General features: G+C 36.9%; 1 long non-coding RNA gene across 1 annotated transcript; it reads right to left on the bottom strand.

Annotated features, from left to right (window-relative positions):
- Positions 1–4153: 4153 nt before the first annotated feature.
- LOC139141686 (uncharacterized) lies at positions 4154–8414 on the bottom strand. Its single transcript, XR_011554218.1, has 4 exons — positions 7927–8414; positions 7504–7524; positions 6927–7107; positions 4154–6704 (listed from the first exon to the last, which is right to left on the bottom strand). It is a non-coding gene; the product is annotated as an uncharacterized lncRNA (long non-coding RNA).
- Between the last annotated feature and the right edge of the window lie 918 nt (positions 8415–9332).

The following is a 9332-nucleotide window of genomic DNA, read 5'->3' as shown; positions in this document are numbered from 1 at the left end:
CTGTCTGTCTGTGTGCTCAATATCTCAAAACGGCTCATCAGATCAGAATCAAATCTGGTACATAGATTCAGTTTGCAAATGGTAAGAACTGATTAGTTTTTGGTGGGTGTGGCTTGCTTACTTTTTGCTCATTTGCATAATTAATGATTTCAGAAAAAACTGATATACATTGAGAACGATTGCACGCAATTTGATGAGATTTGCTACAAATGTTGATCACATCAAGATATATCAGCTGTGAAAGTTATTAAGGGGGTGATGTGAAAGATAATTACTAATTTGCATATTTAATGAAATTTCCTAATTAGGCGTATATATCTGAATTTACTTGATCAAAATTGACGAAACTTGGTATGCATATTAAGGATACTATGATTTAACATTATTGAAAGTCATTAAGAATTTTTACTTCATCCAAATCCTAATTTGCATATTTAATGACCTTTTGAAAGTAAGGATATATATTTGAATTTACAAGACCAAAATTGATGAAACTTGCTATGTACATTATAGATACTATGATAGACTATTATTAAATGTCATTAAGCATTTTTACTTCAGCCAATGCCTAATTTGCATATTTTATGAACTTTCCTAATTAGGGGTATTTATCTGAATTGACAAGACCAAAGTTGACGAAACTGGCTATGTACATTAAAGATACTATGATAGAGCATCATTGAAAGTCATTAAACATTTTACTTCATCCAGCTCCTAATTTGAATATTTAATGAATTTTTGAAATTAGGGATATATATTTGAAGTTACATGACCAAAATTGATGAAACTTGCTATGTACATTAAAGATACTATTATGTAGGCTAACATCATTGAAAGGCATTAAGCATTTTGCTTCAGCCAATTCCTAATTTGTGTATGTATTTAATGAACTTTCCTAATTAGAGATATATACTTGGATTTATATTGATCAAAGTTGGCATAACATGCTATGTATATTGATGATTATACCAGGTTATACCAATAATGAAAGTCATTTCGCACTTAAGTTTTCATGTCAGCTAATTAATAGTTTGCATATGTAATGAGCTTTCAAAGTTTGGAATATATAGTTTGAAGGACTTGACCAAAGGCAATTACACTTGCTATATCAAGTGGTGATACAATGACAGCAGTCAAAGAAATTAATTATTTCTATTTCAGCTAATTGCGTATTTGAATACTTAATGACCTATAGAGTTTAATCTGTGGTGAATATTGTTCATTATGTTGATCATAATACTTTCAATGAAGTTGCAAACATTTGTCAAAGGTTCAAATTTACACATAACTTTAACATACAATGAAACACGTGAGCATTTACAGTTCATATCTGGTTTAAAATGAAATAAACCTGACATGAAACTTTTTTCTCGATACTTAGGTTTATTTCCATTTCGTGGTTGATTTTGTGGCATGCTTGTCAAAATACGTGATCAAACTTGGCAAATGGATTGACTAGTATGTATGGTAGTACGAGTCCGTGACTCGATAAACCACAGATAGTTACACACACATACGTGAATTAAACTAATGTAAGTTGGGTCAAACACCAAAATTAATCGATAAAAACGTCGGTGAAATGTGTTTTTGTCTTCAACTCTTCATTATAATTATACTGGCAGTTCAAACTATATAGAGTCAGTTAAATACGCCCTAAAGTTGTGTGCATGTGTTGCACAATAGTTACCCCTCCATGTATAATATGGAACCCTGTTGTCTCTGTGTATGCAAATTAATTGTTTGTGTTTACAGGCAAACAAGACTATAATTGATTTCTTCTAACTTTGAAGACAGATTTTAAATAACAACAACAAGAAATCGTATGATAGATAGTAAACTGATGACAAAGTGAATATGTACACTGAATTTTTCTTTGGAAAATCATTTTCACCAGAAGAAATAAAATATGTAAACAAGCAAACAAACAAACAAACAAACAGATACAATAGACAAGTAAAAGACAATGCTTCGGCAATGCAATCACGCCGATGCGATGCGCTGAAATCCGGAATTTTAATGTTTGGGACAACTTTGCGAAACTGTTAATTTTACTTGGATATCTTTCATTTTGTATTTTTAAGATTTTTTTTGTAATTTTATACTTACCGGAACTGACAGTGTTCGTGCTTGCGCTCACCACAGTCGCAAAATGCGAATGAAACACTCATTTTGCGAAAAATTTTTGAAAGTCAAAATTGTTTGGACATATCGTCGGATCAATCACTCAACTACGATCGCCTCCGCAGTATTACTTCTGGGTGCTGGAAGCGACCCGAATACTCCGTTCACCAGAATAGGAACGTATATATTTTATAGGGGTGAGCAAATTCACTACCCCGAACTCAGGGGCTAGCAGTATTTACCGCTGGGCAAGTAATTTTTGGTCCCTCTACTAGCCCGATGGGCTAGCGTATGAAATGTAAGAGACAGCTGAGGAGAGTAGCAAAGTCGATCGGGAGCAAACAACATGTAGAAACGCATTGCCTGCAGCAAAGTGAACACAGAGGCGGACGTTTCCGAGCCTATGTTACTGACATGAAATTCCTCATCCAAGTTCAATTTCAAAGAACGTATGCAATTCTGGGATGAAGAAGACAAATTTCTTGGAAATTGCAGCTTGAATTTAATCTCGGAAAAAAGACAAACAAACCATACGATTTGACGTCAAGCTCCGTAAAAATTAAACTGAGGTGGTACATGTATGCACTGTGATTAGGCCGTAGCAGCACGCAAAAACACAGACCCTTCAAAGATAAAAATAAACAGTATAGCAATGAAATTTGTTGTAGTCATGAGTGAAATGCCTCAAATAAAAGGGTCATTCATCTGGATCGTGCTGTGAAATCTCTCTTGTCAAGAATGAAAATAATTGTCCATCACACCGCAACGTTGAGACAATCGGACTGGCATACAGCTATGGCGGATATGACATCAAAAAAGGACTCTTCTATTAGGGGAGAGGGGCCGAGGATTAACAATACCGCAAATAAGTTTGGTTTTACATGCAGTACCTTCACTTGAACTTCCATTCTCCATTACTTGGTTACCCTATATTGCTTTCTTTCATCAGTAAGGTAATCTCATCAAACGTAATGGGGTTTGTAAACGTTCGTGATATTTGCTAACCCCTTTCAACAAATAGTGCCCTCATCATGACCGTCCATGCTTTTGAATACAACACATGCATGTGGGAGTCAACCACCATCGTCGCATCGGACACTTCGATCGCATGACATGCTACTTTGTGTGTGCTTTGTTGTTGTTGCTGTTGTTGTAATTCCATTTATTTCTGCAATTATTACATGGATATCAAGGAGCAGAATGCTTCCAATGCATAGGGTTATGGTATTCACAGAGAAATTCACATGGAGCTCCCGTGGTTGTAGGAAAGCACAAAAGCATAGTATTGTGATCAGATTAGGTACTGCAATGTTATATCATGTGTAAACGGTCATGCTCTACGCTAAAAAAATGACTGATTCGTATCTTCAAAGACAAGGAGAAAAAAGTCTGTGGTATTTTGCTATAGTTTTTGGTACACAAGTTTCGTAAATTTAGGTACAAAATCTTCATGTCAGATGCAATTTTTCCCTCACATTTTGCAGCTCGAGAGCAGGCAGTGAAACCACAAGTCACAGGCAGGCCAGTTGAAACTGGCTGGGCTAGCAATTTTTAGCTCACATTTGGTATACCAATGTGAGGTTATCGTATAAGCTGAATCAGTTCATTTGCATCCGATTTGCATGTCTGTATGTATTTATGTATGTATGTATGTACATGTATGTCCATCCACATCAAAAACACCTACACCGCAGCACCTACTGTCTTAGTATTTGGTGTACAGGTGCACCTAGGGATGGAGATGTGAATTTGTTCAAATGAACTTGTCAGTGTCAAAAATATGCAAATGAGGGGAAAAAAGAAAAAACACCGCAAATTGCTAAAACTCTGTAACCATTGGTTAGATTGGGTTGAACCTTTTTTGCGGGTTCCTTTAGGCAGGGGTTTCACTAAAATTTGAAGTAGAAGGCCATAGCTGCAAAGTAGGGGGCCAATTGCGCGCGGCGGGGGGTGGGGGACCGGGGGTGGGGGGACACGGCATGTTGACCTTTGACCCAACATTATATTATTAATCATTCTTCACACCAACTCATTTCAGTGTTTCAACCTTTTATTTAGTAGCATGATGTTATTACAGTTACAATTTAATCCTCTTTCTACCAAGCTCCATAGACAAAACATGGAAATAACTACAACTTGGGGAAAAAGAGGATTAATCAAATTCAAAATCACTGTCAGGGTCTGAGGAACAGTATTCCTCTGGTAATCCTAAAGCAGCTGAAACTTTTAATATTCATTCTGTATTGAAACTTGTTCCTCCTCAGTCTCAACAATATCCACCTGCACTGAAGCATCAGCATGAATGGCCCCATCTGAAGCCAGTGCTGAGACAGACTCACTGTCTACTGCAACACATGGTGCATGAACCTGTACTTTGTACGGTATCTTCTACTTTTGGCTTGTTCCCATTGTTCTACAGCTAGAGATATTATCTGTTCTGCCTCAGCACTGGCAACTGGAGGGCCATTTATGCTGACATGCAATATAGATTCTAACATTTCACTTGACAGTCTACTTCTCAGTCTAGTTTTGACATTTTTCAAAGTGCTTGCACCCCTTTCAGGCCAAGCATTACTCACAGGAACACAGAGTGCAGCTTCAGCTATTTTAGTTATCTCTGGGAAAAATGGGGTTAAGCTATCACATCTCACTAACTCAGTCAAGAGCCACTGAGTTGGTGTTACTGTGCCTTTACATTCCTCAACATCAGTAGGCATATTTGCCTTCATGTAATCTACATAGTAGTATTTTAGTTGTGTAAACTCATTCACTAATTTCTGCGTTTTGCTTTCTTTTACAGCAACTTCCTCATTTTGGTAAAAATGATCAGCTAGTACTTTGATATGTGCTTGCCCATATGAACTGAAAGTTTCATTGTCTTTACTTGGCATACTCAATGGGTCAAAGACAGACAGTGCAGTGAGCACTGGAGATGACTCAGCAAACCTATTATCTATATTCTCTATCAGAGCACCAATGTAGTTTCTCATCAGACTTTCAAGATCAAGTCTACTGCTGCCCTGGAAACCTAGCTCAGAGGATATATTTGTGAATGAGTCAATATCACACACAAACTTATTTATTGGCACATTATCACTGAGAATCTGTTTCAGTTTATCTTTAGTTGCTGAAACCATGCTTGTAATGAGGGAGAAGTTAACCTGATCTCTTTGAAAAACAAGAGACAGCTCTGACAAAATGGGTAATACAGACTGCAATATATACAATGTGCCAACAAATTTAACTGACCTGATTTTTTTTAGTAGGCCACAGGCAAGTGTATCGTCTTCAAACTCATTCAGGGTGAGGAGCAATGCCTCAAAATCCCTCAAAGTCGCCTCTACAGCGAGATTAAAACTCAACCACCTGGTGTTGCAAGCCTTTTTAAGTCTGTGCATGACAATTTTCTGACTCTTGTCAGAAGTTAACTTTATTTTTGCCAGCTTTTCTTGCATTTTCAGGTATGCTGATAACCGTTTGGGGGAATTTTCAAAGAACTGCCAAAGCTGGCGAAGTACTGTGGACACATCCTTCACATACTTTATGTTTGTGTTGCTATCTGTACAAGCTAATGCCGACCTGTGGCAGACACAGTGCACACTGATGATCAAATTATTGTCAGACTTAAATTTGCTTGCAACACCACTTCTACTGCCAACCATGACAGACGCCCCATCTGTTGACAACCCCTTACAGCTTTTCACTGACAGATCATTAGATTCTATTTCTTTTTTTAGCAAAGAATAGATTGCATTGGCATTGGCTGAATTATATTCAACAAGGATATCTTGACTTGATAAAAATTTTGTTTGCATGCAACCCTTTGATTTATCAAAATACTGAATGAATGTTACCAACTGTTGACTGACAGATATGTCAGTTACTTCATCTGTCATAAGTCCAAAACTGTCACGACATCTAACACTGTCAGTAATTTTCTGTTTCAGGGTCTTGCCAAGTAAGATAAGTATTTCTCTACATGATGCAACCGACTTGTGGTCAAAGTATCTCAAGTCTGGGACATGTAATACAGTTTCTGCAAACTCTATCAATGGGACAAATACTCTATTAGCTATGTAATTAGACATGATGAAATAGGCAGTGGAAAACGCTTTATTATAGACTGAATTTCGCACAGCCTTTCTCTGGACATTTTCCTGGTGGAATGGTGACATATGCTGGAGGAGTTCATTTTCCATTGCGGCTGCATGAACTCCTACAGTTGCATGGGTATTAAGCGCATCATACTTGAAACGGATACTTGGTTTACTGCAGAATTTTTCACTTTGTTTTGGGGGTTTGCCATCTGGTGTTTTTTACAAATAAAACAATACATCCCACAATTTTCAGCTGATTGATCCTCTTTGAAAACCAACCACCAATACTTGGCAGTTATAAACCTATCATGGTGAAACTTCTTGCTACCTAGAACAGATTTACAACATTGTGTGACAGTATTACACATGTTTTTATTACATATGAAATAGTTATGGATTTTAGTGTCTCTGTCTACAGCAAAAAGTTCAGCAATGATATTGACGACATCTTCAGGGGCAAAAGGACATCCACCGCTTGTTGCACTCCTACAAAGAAAAAAGAATTAGGAATACATTGAATAAATAGAAATCATCTTGAATAAAACATTTCAAAACATATATCAGGATTAAACTTGAGAGTGAAATTGTTTCTAAACTTAAAAGTTGTTTCAAGTGACTACTGTCTAGTGATTTTAGAATGAAAAGTTCATGATTATGTCACTATTCTATCATAATTAATCAAAACTTCACACAATAGCTGTAACTTACATGTCACACGACATCTTTACTTTATCTTCATCTGGTGTTTTGGTATTTTCAAGATCACTTGTACGAGTAGCCATAGCCTGCATGTCCTTTGGCACTGAAGATGTAGATGAGGAGGCTTCACATGATGATGATGCAATGCCAGTGTCTGGCTGAACGGTTTTGTCACAACTCGATGCCCCATCTGAGATAAAAAAAAAAATAGGAAAATGAAGAATCCAAATCATTGGAAATGCTAACATAATTATCAAGATCACCACTAGTCTACCCATACAATAATAGCTAGGGAGCAAATTACCCATATTTACTTTAAAGTTTTGATAGGCAGTGGGAAAAAATGATGCAAGTGTAACTGTGATTGGTGAAGCAAACTAAGTAAGGTAAAATCAGCACACAAAAACATGTATGTTACCTTTAGGAGTTAATATAGGCAGCAAGAGACTAGTGTAAGGATTTAAGTAAAGTTATTACAAAGAAAAAGCAGTGTTACAGTTTTAAATTTAAGTACTAGGTACGTGCAACTTAAACAACAATCCCATTAGACCGTGGCACACCGAATTTTAAAGGTATTATTACTTACGCTGTCATTTGAAAACTTATCCTGAAAAACAATTGTACAAAAGAAATATCAATCTCCGTTGTTTACAATCAGCTGGCGCACAGAAACTGGGTACGCTGACGTCACTCATCAGTTAAGTTTCAACCTGTGACGTAAACTGTGCGCATTGCTATTTGTCGACTGAAATCATATTAATAATAATTTGTCATCTTAATACAAACAATACTCCATAGCAGTCTACATTCAAAATAAAATTCAGGTACAACAAATTGACAAAACGTAGCGAACGAACCCACGTACATGAACGTCCATCTCTTGATTGTTTGGTCTTGAACGTTGCACACAGTTGACCAACGATGAATTATTTCGACAAAAATTAGTGAAACTCGGGTCTAAATTCTTTCTAAAGAGGTCCATAACTTCCAAACGAAGCTTAAAGCTTACCTTTTAAAAAGAACTCTTCAATTTTCCGCCATTTCGGCGGACCCCCACTTCCCTGAAGACGTGTCCGCTTAGCCGACGACGCCATAATGGAATCCGTTTGGAAAGTGTGACTGCTGACGCTGACGTCATTATTACAATTACTAAGTGTGTCCCGGATGCGCTATAGTCACGCCCCCTTCTCATCGTGCGTCCTGTTGAGTACATAGCATCGTACGTACTTTCGTCGTACTGAGGTTACGTGACGCAACGCTGGATATTTGACCATGTTCGATCGGTCACGACCATTTGCTCAGCAAGTTCGTCGATTTTTTCATTAGAAACAACTTCGAATTGACCTCTTTTTTACTCGAGGGATTGACAAATATCTACCTACAATGGGCATGAACGAGTATAAAATCAAAATAATCGTAATGGCTTGAGGAAAAGTAGACGGCCAGTTCAGTGCAAGTAGCCGGCCAATTGGCCGGTGGCCGGCGCTTAGCGAAAACCCTTTAGGTATTCTAAATTAGGTGTTTATAATTTTGGATGAAATTTGCATGTTTCTATTTTTGGGGTAATTTTTTCAGTTTTTAGTCAAAAAATGTTTTTCTCTGAAACCACTCATCTGATTGCTTTGAAAGTTGGTATGCATGTTCCTCAGGATGACCTCAGTCAAGTTTACACAAATTGAATTGAAATTTTCATATTTGTAATTTTGGAGCAATTTTCCTAATTTTCGGTCAAAAATTTTGTATTCAAAAACAACTAATCTGATAGCTTTGATATTTGGTATACAGGTTCCTCAGGTTGATCAAAAAATCAGTTTTTAGCTCCCATAGCCATATGTATATGGAAGCTATTCTTATAGGCTAGGGAACTGTCTGTATGTATGTATGTCTGTGTGTCTGTATGTCTGTATGTCTGTCCGTCAACATCAAAAACTCCAAAACAGCTGCACATTTCATCTTGATATTTGGTGTGTACATGGATGATGGGCTGTAGATGAGATTTTGTTCAAATGAAGTTGTCATTGCCAAAAATATGCAAATTGAGTGAAAAATGTAAAAACCGTCAAAATTGAAAAAACTCAATAACCACTGAGCAGATTACATGAAAAATTAGCATGTAAGTACTTTGGACTGACCTGAAATGATTGTGCACATCTTGGGTCAGTATCTTGGACTTGCTATTTTTCATGAATTTTTTTGTAATTTTCTCCCATTTTTGGTCAAAAAATCTTCTCTGAAACCACAAGTCCGATTGATTTAAAACTTGGTATGGAAGTGCATAGGAGTGACCTTTCCAAAATTTGGGCAAATCGTGGTGAAATTTGCATATTTTTAGTTTACACGTCCATAGACTCCCATGTATAAGGCAGATCTCCATAGACTCCCATGTATAAGGCCACGAAAAATAAAAATTTAGTT

The sequence above is a fragment of the Ptychodera flava genome, chromosome 10 (genome assembly GCF_041260155.1).
Source record: "Ptychodera flava strain L36383 chromosome 10, AS_Pfla_20210202, whole genome shotgun sequence".
In the NCBI taxonomy this organism is placed as follows: domain Eukaryota; kingdom Metazoa; phylum Hemichordata; class Enteropneusta; family Ptychoderidae; genus Ptychodera; species Ptychodera flava.
This window is presented reverse-complemented; position numbering and strand designations above follow the sequence as displayed.